This window comes from Trichechus manatus, unplaced genomic scaffold, assembly GCF_000243295.1.
Source record: "Trichechus manatus latirostris isolate Lorelei unplaced genomic scaffold, TriManLat1.0 scaffold00020, whole genome shotgun sequence".
NCBI classification, from domain to species: domain Eukaryota; kingdom Metazoa; phylum Chordata; class Mammalia; order Sirenia; family Trichechidae; genus Trichechus; species Trichechus manatus.
Window position 1 is genome coordinate 5,980,076 of NW_004443956.1, and position 16,419 is coordinate 5,996,494.

Consider the following 16,419-nt stretch of genomic DNA (forward strand, 5'->3'; position numbering starts at 1 on the left):
GAGTGAAGAACGGCACCTCCTGCTTTTGTAGCCTGCTCATCGGTAAATGCCCTTGTCCTCCGAGAGACCAGGAGCTATGATAGCTGTCAGTGACACTTACTTTTTGCTGTCAGGAGGGGGATGTCTTTCAATTAAATCCCAACTAAGAGCCCATCTTCTTCTGTGGGATTCAGCAGGATGGCTTATTTATTGATGAGCCAACTGGGGCTTGCAGTCCTGTCACCATCAAATGAAATAATCGACTGTGAATGGTGAATCCATCTGACTCCACACGGGTCCACTTTCATTTGGCGGGATCTGTTTGTGTTCTGCACTTAGCAGCATTTGTCTCTTCTACTCCTGGAGTTGACAACTCCAGAGAAAAGAGTTGAGATGTGTTGCTGAGGAGTATCTTGACCTTCCCCATTTGCCATTGTTACGGGCTCCCACAGGACCTGCGGGCGAATCACTGTCTTCAGGATTTGAAGACTTTAGTTTTTTGTTTACTATTCTGTTTCTTTTCATCCGGAAAGCGTGAATCGCAGGCTTGCCTTGGGCCAGGCACTGTGCTAAGTGCTTTACATACCTTTTTCTCACTTAGTAATCTCAATGGAGGAGGCCCAGGCTTTATTACTGCCCCATTTCCCAGATGGGAGAACAGGTGCTCAGAAAGGTAACGTAGGCTAATGCGGGACCACAGGATAAATCCTGGGTGACCGTTGACCATATAACTGATAGACGTTTAGTTTCTAGATTTGAAACCAGCCCTGAGGACCACCAAACATCGTGCTCTTAACCATTGGGCAGTACTTACTGCCTGTTGTTAATTGCCGTGAGGTCCAGTCTGACTCTTGGCCACCCCGTGTGTGCAGAGTAGAACTGTGCTCTACAGCATTCTCAAGGATGTGATCTTTCAGAAGTAGATTGCCAGGCCTTTCTTCTGAGGTACATACCTCTGGGTAGGTTCGAACCACCAACCTTTTGGCTAGTAGTGAAGTGCTTTACCGTTGATGCCACCAAAAGGCTCCTCTGTACTGCCTAACCCATTGCTGTCTATTCGATTCCTACTCATAGTGACCCTATAGGACAGAGTAGAACTGCCCCATAGGGTTTCCAGGGCTGTAAATCTTTACGGAAGCAGACTGCCATATCTTTATCCCACGGAGCAGCTGGTGGATTCTAGCTGCTGACCTTTCTGTTAGCAGCTGAGCGCTTAACCACTTTGTCACCAGGGCGCCTGCTCTGTACTGCCTAGTACTGGACATCGGAAGAAACAGAAGACAGTCTGTGCCTTACACAAAGTATACTGTGGTTTTGGAGCAGACATAATCTCTTACATATTTAATAAATAAAAAGGGCTGTAGACTTTATGGATGGAATAAATGGTGTTACGGGTACCTGTGTTCAGTTTTTCAGAGGAGTGAAAGAGATATGTTTTGCTGTAATTTCACTGGGAGACTTGTGGAAAAACTGGGTAGGATTCCATTCAGAGAAGAGCAAGGAGAACGTTGCCTCCATTTGGTGGGCAGAGCATGAAAAGTAAGGGAGGGAATATGGGTCAGATTGGTAAGATACTGTTGAAATGTCATCTTTCATCTGGAAAAGAAGTTAGCCTAAATTCAAGGTTTTCACATTTTTTAAAGCATGGCACCCTTAACCCTCTTCCCCCACAAATGAAATCACTCAAGGAACCCCAAAATAGAAAAATGATGAAGGCAGAACTGCTGTGTTTGTAGTTGCTGGATCTTTCCCTCATCACTGGAAATGGCTCCTGAGAACCACAGGGCTCATAGGAACTCAGCTAAACATCTGCCTGACTCGTTCAAGAAATTGTGCCAACCCTTAAAACCGTGACACAATAGACTGATGTAGTTGAATAATGTGTAAATGATATAGGAAAATGTTCATGACACATTAAGTGGAGGAAAACATATAGTAGAGTGTTTACTTTTCGATGCATTGTTTGTTTTTTAAAGAAAGGTCCTTTTCTTCTCTACTGTCTCGTTGACCACGGCGGTTCTCAGGAGAGGAGGTGAAATCTTCGTCTCATCCTCAGTTGCCCTCCTTCCCTGCCTTTCTCTTCACCTCCCTTCCATCCATCCTCCCAGCCCAGAATGAATGCTCAGTGGCGAGAGGCTCGACAGATTAAGAAACATGCCTAGAGCAGGGAGAGTAGAGCTGAGTAGTAGAGTTGGAGGCTAGGCATGGAAGCCATTGGAAGAATTTCGGTCTCTATCCTAGGAGTACTGAGGAGCTATTGAAAGATCGCAAACAGGAAGTAAATGTAGGGGTGAGCGTGTATGCATGTGTTTGTGTGTGTGTGTGTGTGTGAGAGAGAGGGAGAGAGAGAGAGAGAAAGAGAACAGTGATAATCGTGTGGTTTTGGCTGTTGGGAAAGATCATCCATGGGAGAGCCTGTGAAGGCAGCATGGTGCCCTTCTTCTGGCTGACACAGAGGTCTCCTCCCTCCTTCTGCACAGAAATTTCTTGTCAATCAACAGCTTACCATCCCAGCTTCAAAGCAGGCAGTGCAGTTTGGGGTAAATATTTATGAAATGCGAGGCTTCACGATCAAGATGTATTTTGTTTTTAATGAGCAAATGACTCAGAATTGTTCTAACTTATTAGAAGACAAATTATTGTGTGCCACCACAGAAAAAGGAAAGGGGAAAAAATGTAATTTTGCATCATGCAATTTATTTACAGCTATAATCCACAAGCAATCACTTTCTTTAAACACTATTTAATTTCTTTTAAAAGCTTGAAGTATAAAAATTTAATTTATTTGCAGAATTTTATAAAAAAGAGGACTTTTTAGAAGTAAGCTGCTCTGTTCAGTTGCTTCAAGGAATGTTAATTGAGTGCATAATATGCCACAAACACAGGGTTTGGGACAAATCTCTCTCAAGATACTTCTCATCTGGGAAAGAGGCAGTCAAAAGCCATTAATAAATGAGCTTAAGTACCCAACAAATTTCTTTTTCTTTTTGAAATCCAGATAACTTTTTCAAATTGTGTAACCAGTATTTTATAAATACTTTGTTTTTGAAAATCTGGAAAATACAAAAAATTCTGAAAAATATCACCTAATTCCATCCCTTTTAGCCCTGGTGGTGCAATGGTTAAGAACTCGGCTGCTAATCAAAGGTCAGTAGTTTGAATCCACCAGCTGCTCCTTGCAAACCCTATGGGGCAATTCTGCTCTGTCCTGTAGGGTCTCTATGAGTTGGAATTGACTCTATGGCAACAGGTTTTTGGTTTAGGACAAACGCTGTTAATTTTTTAATTTTTTTAGTTCTTTATCGAGGCACAGTTTTTGTACAGTTGAGACTCTATTGTAGATACAGTTTTTCTGTCTTGCGTATTTCATGCCTCATTATAACAAGCATTTGCATACATTCCCCCACTTTTGGTTTAATTTTTAATGACTATAAAATATTTCTATATCATACTGAACTATCATTTACTTGACATTTATTCTGTTGTGATTGACATCTTGGATAAAAAAGATTCATAAAACTTATCCATTTTATGTCTTAAGCCATCTCATGTGCTTACCTGTTATAATAAATATTAATGGAGAACTGAGATTTTATTTTTTTTAAATACTTCTTTCTGGGGGTATATATCTCTGAGACTTGCCATTAAAAAAAAAAAAGTGAACCAAAATCTGGTTACAGCATCTTTACATTCTTGAGGGAATAATGAAGGATATACGTGATACGTTATTTCTGGCATAATCCATCACTGGACACATAGCTCTTACCCTGAAATTGGTTGACAAAAAATAGCCTCCAAATCCACAAAAGCTGTATGCCTCTTAATTTAGGGTGACTTCATGCCTGATTTTAAAACTTACATAGTTTAAAAATCTTGTTTTACTCCCCCAGTGACTTTTTAAAAAAATTTATTGTGGTAAAATGTGTATAACAAAACATTTGCTGGTTTAACCATTTCTAAGTGTATAATTCAGTGATGTTAATTACATTCACAATGTTGTACAACCATCACCATGATCCGTTTCCAAAAGTTTCACATCAGCCCCATTAGAGACTCAGTACCCCATCAGCACTAACCCCCAGCCCTCCTCCCGGAGCCCTGGTAACCACTAGTTACCAATGGCCTGTTCTAAATATTTCATGTAAGTGGGCACATACGGTATTTGTTTGTTTGTGTCTGACTTATTTCTGATACATAGCCTGTGTCAGGACTTCATTTCTCTTTATGGCTGAGTAATATTCCTTTGTGTAGATATACCACATTTTGCCTGTCTTTTCATCTGATAATGGACACTTGGATTGTTTCCACCTTTTGGCTCTTGTGAGTAATGCTACAGTGAACATTGGTGTACAGGTATCTGTCTGAGTCCCTGCTTTCAAGTCTTTTGGGTATATACCTAAGAGGAAATTCCTGGGTGATACGTAATTCTGTGTTTAACGTTTTTAGGAACCACCAAACTGTTTTAGTGAAATTTTTAACCTAAATATTGTTTCTTTTTTTTTTAAAGTAAGTTCTTAATATAAGGTCACTTGAAGGTAACTGTTACCTCCATTAGCTTAACACAGGGGCTTGACTGTGCTGGCTGAGAAACCGTATCTACCTTTCCTTTTACAGTATTGGGGTTTTGTTGAAAATGACGTGGAATGCCAGTAAGCTCTTCAAATGGGTGAATGAGTCCTTGGAAAGATGTCATATTTTTGAGGAAGATTTTAAGTGGAAACTGAGCCCTGCCAACTGGTTAGTTCTCAAACCTTTGGCAATTAGGCTCCTCTCCATTAACATCAATAATCCATTTCTGGCAATCATATATCCTCGGTGAAAAAGCTAACCAGAGCTTATTTCCCATCATTTCATATAGGAAAAATTATAATGGGTTATGTGTCAATACTCAAACCCCTCAATCAGTTTTCTAAAACAGAAGTCGGCAAATTACACCCCACAGACCAAATGCGTCCTACTGCCTGTTTTTGTAAATAAAGTTTTATTGAACACAGCCACACCCATTTGTTTACATGTAGTGTATGGTGGTTTTCCTGCTACAGTGGCAGAGTTGAATAGTTCCAAAAAAGACCTTATGGCCCGTACAGCCTAAAATATTCACTATCTTGTTCTTTACGGAAAAAGTTTGCTATCCTAATCTAAAATATAATTAAAATACAATGAAATGCCTTATATTATAGTGACAACCATTACATTAACCCACTGCCATCGAGTTGATTCTGACTCATATCAACCCTGTAGGACAGAGTAGAACTGCCCCATAGGGTTTCCAAGGCTGTAATCTTTACGGAAGCAGACTGCCACATCTTCCTCCTGAGGAGCGGCTGATGGGTTTGAACCATGGACCTTTAGGTTGGCAGCCAAGTGCTTAACCACTTCACCACCAGGGCTCTTAACTGTCACATTAGGGATGCAAAAAATGTTTAAAATGTTAATTACTCGACAGTCAATATGGTCTCAACATACATTTGTTTGCTATGAAATGTGGTTTTCTTTTTTTTTTTTTTGACACCAAGAACATCTAAGACACCATTGTTGCTGGCTTTTTACAACCTTCACAGGAGTTTCTGACATCCTACCAGTCGGGTATCTGTAAAGTAACTTGACACTTTTCTCCTAACACATTTTGTTTCAAATGTTGCCTTGAGTTTTGGGAGATGTAATAGACTTTTTTCTTTTATAAGCAAAAGCAAAAAATGTTTTATTTGGAAATACATATTTTCTGTGAAGTTTGGATATTAAAAATAAAGAGGCATTCAACTGGGAAAATGTTAAGTAGATTGATATTCCATGACATTTGCTTGTGTTTCACTTCTTAGAGGCTCAGTATTCTTGTCTATAAAATGGGAATTGAACCTCCTCACAGGGCTGCATGAAGGTTGAATGAGTAAAGGCATGTCTGATACCTTGTGGGCATACATTAGCTGTTGATTCCCTTTCCTTTTTCCACCCTTAGCTTATTGTTGTTATTTTTAGCTGCTACTGAGTCAGTCCTCAACTCATGGCGACTCCATACACAACAGAACGAAACACTGGTCCTGCACCATCCCCATGATCAGTAGCAGATGGACCATTGTGATCCGTAGAGTTTTCAGTGGCTGATTTTTGGAAGTAGATCACCAGGTCTTTCTTCCTAATCTATCTTAATCTGGAAGCTCCATTGAAACCTGTTCAGCATCACAGCTGCCTACCTGCCTCCACTGACAGACGGGTGGTGGCTGGCTACACATGAGGTGCGCTAGCTGAGAACAGAACTCAGGTCTCCTGCACGGAAAGTGAAAATTCTATCACTGAACCACCAATGCCTTGTTTTAACTTATTAAGTTGTTGTTGTTAGGTATTGTCAAGTCAGTTCTGACTCATAGTGACCCTATGTACAACAGAACAAAACATTACCCGGTTCTGCTTCATCCTCACAATCTTTGTTACGCTTCAGCCCATTGTTGCAGCCACTGTGGCAGTCCATCTCGTGGAGGTTCTTCCTCTTTTTTGCTGACCTTCTGCTTTACGAAGCAAGACATCTTTCTCCAGGGACGATCCCTCCTGATAACATGTCCGAAGTTTGTGAGACATAGTCTTGCCTCCTTGCTTCTAAGGAGCATTCTGGTTGTACTTCTTCCAAGACAGATTTGTTCTTTCTTTTGGCAGCCTGTGGTATACTCAATATTCTTCACCAACACCACAATTCAAAGGCATCAGTTCTTCTTCGGTCTTCCTTATTCATTGTCCAGCTTTCGCATGTATATGAGGCGATTGAAAACACCATGGCTTGGGTCAGGGGCACCTTAGTCTTCAAGGTAACATCTTTGCTTTTGAACACTTTAAAGAGGTCTTTTGCAGCAGATTTGCCCAATGCAATGCATCCTTTGATTTCTTGACTGCTGCTTTCATGGGTATTGATTGTGGATTCAAGTAAAATGAAATCCTTGACAACTTCAGTCTTTTCTCCATGTATCAGGATGTTGTTTCTTTGTCCAGTTGTGAGGATTTTTGTTTTCTTTATGTTGAAGTGTAAGCCATACTGAAAGCTGTGGTCTTTGATCTTCATCAGTAAGTGCTTCAAGTCTTCTTCACTTAAGAGGAGCAAATAATCATAAATATAAAATATCTTTAGGAATTTTTCCAATTTATGGTACTTCTGCTTACTTATGATGGCACAGAGGCTGAAGTGTAACATTTGAGCCAGGGAAAAATTACCAGTTAACTGGTTGTCCCTGACTCCAACTCATGGTGACCCCATGTGTGTCAGAGTAGAAGTGCACTCTATAGGATTGTCAATGTCTGATTTTTCAGAAGTAGATCACCAGGACTTTTTTCCAAGGTGCCTTTGGGTAGACTTGAACCTCCAACCTTTTAGTTAGCACTTGAGCTTGTTAACCATATGCACCACCCAGGGACTCCTCAGAAGTCTCAGAAAAATAAGAAAGATTTATATATTTTGGTAGAGACCTGGTGGCAGTGGTTAAGAGCTTGGCTGCTAGCCGAAAGGTCGGCAGTTGAAATCCACCAGCCGCTCTTTGAAAACCCTATGGGGCAGTTCTGCTCTGTCTTATAGGGTCCCTATGAGTCAGAATCGACTCGATGGCAACAGTTTTGGTTTTTGGTTTTATATAGTTGGATGAAGGCCTTGTGGCACAGAGTGATTAAGAGCTTGGCTGTTAACCAAAATGTCGGCAATTTGAATCCACCAGCTGCTCCTTGGAAACCCTATGGGGCAGGTCTACTCTGTCCTGTAGGGTTGCTATGAGTTAGAATTGACTCGAGGGCAAAAGCTTTCTTTCTTTTTTTTTTTTTTTAAATATATATATTTGGGTAAGAGATAGAGGTGGGTGTGAAAAACATCCCTGAATCCCAGAGGCTGGACATACGCAGGTTTATTTTTTCTGTGTCACACTGTCTAGTGCTGGTTGATGGGGGACAGGGGTGGTGACTCCACTTTTGTGCTCTTTTAGGGACCCAGGGCCATTCCACCTAGTGACTCCACCATCACCCCAGAACTAGTAGTTCTCGACTGAATTCTTCTGGCACGCTATCAAGGGAAGAGAGAGTGCATTAGGGATAGTGCAGGAGGGTCCAGGATCAGGTTGACAGTGACATACTCACTTACGTCTCTTTGACCAGAACTCAGTCACAAGGCCCCATGCAGCTGCAAGGGAGCCTGGGAAATACATTCCAGCTATGTGCCCAGAAAGAAGAGGAAGTGGATTTAAGGAACATCTAGCCAGTCTTAGCCACAGGCTGACTGTATTTTCGTGGATTATTATGGAGGACCAATCTTTACCACACATAAACTGCAAAGAGATCTCAGTAATCTGACAACCTGTCTGAAACCTATGGAAATAGCAGTATTCGGAGGCAACCATGCTGATTTGGGATGGTTTATCAGGATTACTTGGTTAAATACATTTAAAAAATTAGCATGGGATCTGAATTTGCTTACCACATGTTGTGTGTCATTTAGGAATTTTGACATTTTAAAATTACAGATATATCTCAGAGTGAGTAAGTTTAGAAATACATACCAAGAAATATTTCATGCAATGACATTTTCACTCCCAATGCGATATACATGGACTCAATTATTTTGCTGTTTTATAAAATCAGAAGTCATACACAGTGCTGGGGAGAATTCTTTATCCATAATGGCAGATAGAACATTGGTTGAGATACTGTCACTATTATTTAATTTGAAATGCACATTTTTGCAATGAACTACATCAGGAGCAGTTTCAATTTTTCAGTACCTCTGGTCAATCTAAGCACACCTTTTTTTGAAGTTATTCATTTTAAATAATGATTATAAGAATATTTTAGGATTATGTTGTTGTTAGGTACCTTCAAGTGGGTTCTGACTCACAGGAACCGTATGATGAACAGAACAAAACACTGCCGAGTCCTGCAGCATCCTCATGCTCGTGGCTATGCTTAAGCCCATCATTGCAGCTACTGTGTTTGTCTTCTTCTCATTTGGTGACCCTCTACTTTACCAAGCATGATGTTCTTCTCTGGGGACAGGTCCTTCCTGATAACATGTCCAAAGTACATGAGATGAAGTCTCACCATCCTCATTTCTAATGAGCATTCTGGCTGTACTTCTTTGAGGACAGATTTGTTCTTCTGGCAGTCCATGGTATATTCAGTATTCTTTACCAACACTATAATTCAAAGACATAAGTTCTTCTTTTGTTTTCCTTATTCACTGTCCAACTTTTGCGTGCATATGAAGCAATTGAAAATACCATGGCTTGGGTCATGCGCACCTTAGTCCTCAAGGTGTGACACCTTTGCTTTTTCACACTTTAAAGAGGATTATAATCACCATAAAATGAAGGACAAAGTTTATCATACCAAAATAGAGATTTAATTTAAAGTGGAAAGAACTTGATTACAAGATTTTGTAGGCTAGAAACAAGACGTATAAGAGACTACTAAAATATACTTAAAACAAAATTCTCAGTAGTACAGTCTTACAGTAGATTTTGAAAAAGTGAAACTGTATCTAGCGATGTTCATAAATATCATGTTTGAGAGCATTTAATCAGCGATCAAACTTTTGTAAGTTTGCGGAAGCCCAGTAAAGCAAACCTTTTGGCCATTCTAGGAAAAAACTAAAAATCTTTATTTACTATCATGAGTTGGTGAAGTTTGTTTGAGGTAGCAGTTGCTCTTGACTATACCTTGTTTCGGTGGCCTCGGTCACAAGTCAAGATTGTACGTGGACATGTGTGATTGAAAATATTCCTTTCACTCTGTCTTGATACTTAGGGTATTTCCTACTACCTGTCACTTTGTCCTTGGTGATCTTTGAGCCAAAAAACAAGTTGTGTCGACCAGGTTAGCTTTTCAATCAGCTCTTCCTCATTTTCCTCCTGTGCTTCTTTGTTAAAGTTCAAATTTACTATTCATGAAACACATTTTAATCAGTGACCATATCAGACAAATGGAAGCTAAGCGCTGGTTAGTACGTTGAAAATAAACATGCGGGCTCTCATTAATGTCACTGTCTGAATAATTAGTTGAGCATCGTGTACCGAGCAGCCGTGAAAGCAAACCAGCGTTCCACTGGAGCGACAGGCTGACAGCCCCATCTTGGAGTATGGTCATTAGTGTGCCCGCCATCAGTGTCATGTTACTGTGTCAAATTAGTTAGTGTCCCCTTAGGAGAGAAGCTGGACCTACAAATTATCCTCCCACGGCCCTGGAAACTGTTTGCGAAACCTGCGATCAAATGTGAGCAAATTATTACCACGGCTCATAAATTAACTAGTTTACAGGCTTATAACATTTTACAAGTAGATAATAAAGGGTAGAAAAGTTTTCCAATTGCTTTGCCCTGTGATCTGCTGACTTTCCCTTGACGAGGCCACAGCTGATTGTTTTTTGTTGCGATGAGCACACAACATGGAGTGTCAGAACAAATGTTTGGAAAATGTAGAACCCAAAAGGAAGCCAGTGTAAATCCACTGAAAACAATGTAATTAACTTCGTTATCTCATTGCTCTGTTAAGTTGATGACAATGGTCTTCTTTCTTGTGGTGACAGTTGCTCATTAATGAGTTCACCAATTAAGTTTGAACGATTACAGCCTTTGCCAACTGAAATTATCTTTAAAAAAGAAATTTTTTTTATGCGTTGTGATCATACTCTTAAGTTCCCTTGTTCAAGAGGAATATTGCTAACGCAGCATGTTAAACTCATAAAAGAATGAAGATTCTTAAGCCATAGTATGTTTGGTGAACAGTTTACGCACACATAGAAACTGATGCCTAGAAAACACAGTGTGGACAAATCTGGCCTGAGTTATTTTCTTATCAGGAAGAGACACCCACCAGGAGCCCCATCTCAGCTCTCTTCTGAGTTCTGGTAGATAGACAACCCACATAGCTTCCGGAGATAGGTAACTATTCAAATCATAAAACTTCATACATCTCCTTTTCAGTTTCAACTTCTCATCTGAATAGGTTAGAAAACATGCACATTCATGGGGTTTTGTCTGAGTTTATTGTTGAAAGAGAAGAGAACACACGCACAACACGGGGAAGATCTTATGCTGTCTCCTCATTCTGTGGGTCCATTCTCCCGTATCAGAGACAATCCGCTCTAGAAACTCTAGGACGGTATGCATGACATTGCCATCTTAAGGATCTATGCAGAAAAGGCCTGGCATTGCAAAACCCTGGCTACTGACATCTATTCACAAAAACTTTCTGAAAGTGCTTGAGGATGAGTTGACTTACCCGTCAGCAACTTTAACTTACTTGGAAATGGATTTTGTAAATATTCTACCGAGAACCCAAGTAAGCTCTGAAAGCTTGCAGCCTCAGCACATGTGCACAGGCGCACGCTGACTGTTTCCATGAGAAGGATGTGTCACAACCTCCTTCTGTATTTTAAGGCCAAGTGGAAAAAGAGCTGCTCATGGTGGCAAGTCAGATTTGGTGTTTTGTTGGCAGAGGAGAGCCTATTTTTTCCTCTTCGGGGGTGTGTGTGTGTGTGTGTGTGTGTGTGTGGGTGCGCGCGTGCACGCTTATACATGCACATGCATACTTGCTTGCACTTACGTATTCTAGGCCCTTCTGTTGGATGCGTTGGGAGAGACCGAGAACAACCAGAACCCAAAGCAAAATCATTTGAACTCATGGATCTTCTTGCCCTTGTTTCTCAGGATGAGTTAGCATTGTAATTATAAGCATTTATCCTGAAAAAAATAAAAGAAAATGTGGAATCAAAAAAAAAAAAAAAAAAAAAGCTTTCTACATGAAAGCCGTGTCTTAAAGTGTCAGAGTTTTACTTAACTTTATAATCTTTTGCATCCCTCTATTACAAATCCTATATTAAACTCAAATTATGAGCTAGATTGAATGCTGGTTGTAGGGAAAGGACAGAATGGGCATTTAGATATGTGATTATATACTGAATGTAAACGTTGGGTGTAAACAAGGAGTACTTATGTCTCAAATGTACATGTTGCCTTGGAAGCATCACAGTGTGTCCCCTCACTTACTCGCTTTTTTTCTTTTTGATTGCAGTATCCTTTCTCTGTGTGTTGCAGTCCTGTGGCATTATGCGTGCCCCCTACCAGTGACCCCCAGGCTTTTTATGGCTGTGAGCCACGTTAAAAGTTCAGGGTAAGTGACAAACACCGGTAATACAGTGTACCACCTAAAAATTGCCATCTACTTCTACAGGTAGGTGATATATATTCCCGAGGAAAATAATGGACTTTCCCATTATCATGTACCAGTTCCAAAGCTAGCAGGAATATATTTGCTGTTCTCTGTGATAGGTTTATGGTTTTCCAGAATAGTGTCCATAACTTGGATCATGCTTGTGGGAAGGTGATCTAATGCAGGGGTCAGCAAACTTTGTCTGAAAGGGCCAGATAGTAAATGTTTTCCACCTCATGGGCCCTACAGTCTGTCCCAGCTACTCAACCATACAGTTATAGCACAAAAGCAACCATCTAACCCTACTACACCTGTTGCCATCAAGTCAATTCCGACTCATAGCGACCCTATAGGACAGAGTAGAACTGTCTCATAGGGTTTTCAAGGAATGGCTGGTGGATTCCAACTGCCGACCTTTTAGTTAGCAGCCAAGCTCTTTTTTTTTTTTTTTTTTACCTGAATTATACTTCTTTATTAATTACCTTTAAAGTTACAAGTGTTACAAATATTGATAAATTAATCACACTTAGTAATGTTAGTAACAGTATCACAAATACCAATAATTATGAGAAACCTAGCAAGGAGGTCTAAGGATTATATATTATATATATCATGATGTTGTTGCTGTTAGGTGTCATCAAGTCAGTTCTGACTCGTAGTGACTCTGTGTTCAACAGAATGAAATACTGCCTGCTCCTGCACCATCCTCACAATCTTGAAATGTTTGAGCCCATTGTCGCAGCCACTGCGTCAGTCCGTTTTGTCCAAGGTCTTCCTCTTTGTCAATGACCCTCCACCTTATGAATCATGATGTCTTTCTCCAGGCACTGATCCCTCCTGATAATGTCTCAAATGGACATGCAATGAAATGTAGCCCTCCTCGCTTCCAAATAGCACTCTGGCAGCCAAGCTCTTAACTACTGCGTCACCAGGGCTCCACAAAAGGGACCATAGACAGTACGTAAACAAATGGGCATGGCTGTGTCCCAGTAAAACTGTATTTACAAAAATAGGCTGTGGGCTGGATTTGGCCTGAAGGCCATAGTTTGCTGATTCCTGATCATCAAAGGGGGACATATGACCTGTAAGCAGGTTATCTCCTAGGTACCAGTCCCCCTGACCTTGTAAGGACGAGACAAGATATGTATGAAAGCACTTTGAAAATTTCAAAACTCTTTATAGATGTACTGGATGGCTCTCCCCAGTCATTTTGGTTCACCAAGTGGAAGATGCCTTATTCACCATGTGAATCACATTGGGCTTTCATGAGCTAAGTGAGTGTGGGGGACACTCTTTCATTTTCTAAGTTATGTGGTTTTTCTGTATGTTCCATCTATTTTGCAGTTGATGGACAAGCGTTTGAAATGTCTTTTTACTATCAAATGTGTAAAAAGGGATATAAGGTGTATAAAGGGCTATAAGGGTAGATTATGGCAGGCTAAAGATCAAATGACAATGAAGAATGATTAAATTTCTTTTTATCATCTGAATCTAAGAGTGTTTTCAGATCTTCCACCTTTAATATAGGCCTTAATAAATAATACTGGTTTGAATGTCTACTAGTATGTTTGAATTTCAGAAGTCTTGCATGTCATAACATAGAGGCAGGCTCATCAAATACACTTCCCTGGACTAGCAGCACTAATTAAGAAAGAAAGTCATACTTAAACAAACAGCTTTGGGAATAGAAGGGTAATCAGAATCCTAATTCATGAATTTTCTAGTTTCTTTTACTTAAAAAAAAAAATTAGTGTAATCTTTTGACCTGTTTTTATATCTCATTATTTATCAGTTAGGAATTATTTGATAAGCTTTTAAAAAAATTAGTTGTTCATTCTTGCATAAAACACATCTGGAGGAGAGACAGTTTATGGTTGGTAAGCACCTTCTGTTTTCTGCTCTGGCTGCTTGTTCAGGTATGTTACTTCATCCTCAAAGTCACAACATGGCTGCTGGCTCTCCAGCCATTGCCTCTATTTTCTGGCAGGAAGAGACAGGAAAGCAAGGGACTAAAGAAATAGTCCTAGCTAAGATGGGCCCCTTTAAAGAGTATTTCCTGAAGCCTCACCCAGTGACTTTCTTTACTTATATTCTGTCAGCCACCCCTCGCTATATGTCTGAGAAATGCAGCTTTGGACTTGAGCAGTTTGGTGTCCCAGACAAAGTCTGGATTCTGGTACTAAGGAAGAAAAGGAGAATAGTTACTGAGAAACTATAGCAGCTACTTGCACACAATCATAATGTCAATTTTTCTTACATGTTTGATTTTTATATTCTAAATAAATGCCTTCTGTCTTCCGTTGTCTCTCTTCAGCCACGTGTGTAGGGTGGTTTGTTTGATTTTTACGTTGGAATTTCAGACTGTTTAGTTCTTAGCAGAGATACGTATTTCAGGAAATATTTTAAGACTGTAATATTCTTATGTTACGGCAAATCTGAGGAATAAATTTCTGAAGGGAGTTATAAACTACAATTTAAACTCCCGAATTTGCTAATGGGCCTTCTCTCCTATGGATATAATCTGTTGCTATGTCTCAAGGTCCAGTGTGAAGGCTTAGTAACATGCAGGCTCACACCCACTTCTGTTCTCCCCAGTATGTTCAGGGAACATTGCTGTTGGCTTTGCACTGCTCCCCCATTCTTGGGAAGATGTAAAGACAGAGAAGTTGTGTCCACTCTACATCTCTGTGATTGACTACTCCCCATATGTCTGCTGAAAGCTTACCTAAGAGAGAGAGAAGTGAAGGAAAGAGAAGGGGGCACAAATGAGCCAACCCTGTCCAATCTGTCTATTCCAGATTGGCCTGTAGATTTTTCTCCTGCAAATTTCCATCTCATAACATGAGACTTAGTCCTATGTTTCATAATATATTCTCTGCCCATACTGGCCTGTGGTGGGTATTCATGAAACATGAGTAGTTGATGCATTCACAAGCATTTATTGCATGCTTGCTAAGGACATAGGATAACAGTGTGGCCAAGAGTGTCTGCTTTGAAGTTATATCAGTTTAGATTCAAATGCCACCTTTTCCACTTACTGGCTGAAGGACTCTGGGGAAAATTACTTAACCTTTCTGGGCCAGGGCTGCTCATCTGGGAAATGGGGATGAAAACAGAATCTGGCTCCCTGGGAGGAATTAGTGAGATGATCCTTGTAAAGAGCTTAGTACAGATCCTAAGAACAGTGTTCATCAAGTCAACTCTGGCTCCTGGAAACCCCATTTTTGTCAGAGTAGAACTGGTTTTTAATGGCTGATTTTTCAGAAGTAGTTCTCCAAGCCTTTCTTCCAAGGTGCCTCTGGGTGAACTTGAACCTCCAACCTTTCAGTTAGCAGGTGAGTGCGTTAACTGTTCGCACTTGCCGGGGACTCCAGCACAGATCATGTTGCTGTTGTTGGGTGCCATCAAGTTGGTTGCATCTCACAGCGACCTTATGTACAGCAACGAAACAGTGCCCAGTCCTGCGCCATCCTCACAATTGTTGATATGTTTGAGTCTATTGTTGCAGCCACATTGTCAGTCCATCTCACTGAGAGTCTTCCTTTTTTTCGCTGACCTTCTACTTTACCAAGCATGATGTCCTTCTCCAGGGTCTGGTCCCTCCTGATAATGTGTTCAAAGTATGTGAGACAATGTCTTGCCATCCTTGCTTCTAAGAGGCATTCTGGTTGTACTTCCTCCAAGATGTATTTGTTCATTATTCTGGCAAGCCGTAGTATATTGAATATTCTTTGCCAGCACCATAATTCAAATGCATCAATTCTTCTTCAGTCTCCTTTATTCGTTGTCCAGCTTGCATATGTCTGTGAGGTGATTGAAAATACCATGGCTTGGGTCAGGCGCACCTTAGTCCTTAAAGTGACGTCTTTGCTTTCAAACACTTTGAAGAGGTCTTTTGTGGCAGATGTACCCAATGCAATATGTCATCTGATTTCTTGACTGCTGCTTCCATGGGCGTAGATCGTGGATCCAAATAAAATGAAATCCTTGACAACTTCAGTCTTTTCTCTCTTTATCACGATGTTGCTTATTGGTCCAGTTGTGAGGATTTTTGTTTTCTTTTTGTTGAAGTATAATCCGTCCTGAAGTCTGTAGTCTTTGATCTTCGTCAGTAAATGCTTCAAGCACAGACTCTACCACATGGTAAATCTCTGCATAATACTCGGCACTCCCAGTGATGGAGCAGACAGCTGTCTCCAGGGAGTTTTACAATCCTGTAGTTGGGTTGTTGGTCATTGTTTTACTGGTAGACAATGTATGTTTCACAGTCCAT

The 16,419-nt window shown here is 40.5% G+C and overlaps 1 protein-coding gene across 7 annotated transcripts in view; it reads left to right on the forward strand.

The window, feature by feature from the left end:
- FOXP1 (forkhead box P1) overlaps positions 1-16,419 on the forward strand; it is a 686,938-nt gene that overhangs the window by 258,955 nt on the left and 411,564 nt on the right. For all 7 annotated transcript variants that reach the window (XM_023727893.1, XM_023727898.1, XM_023727897.1 and 4 more), the window contains one exon: positions 12,009-12,107. The gene's annotated coding sequence lies outside the window, so the exon portion shown is untranslated. The remainder of the gene's footprint in view (positions 1-12,008; positions 12,108-16,419) is intronic.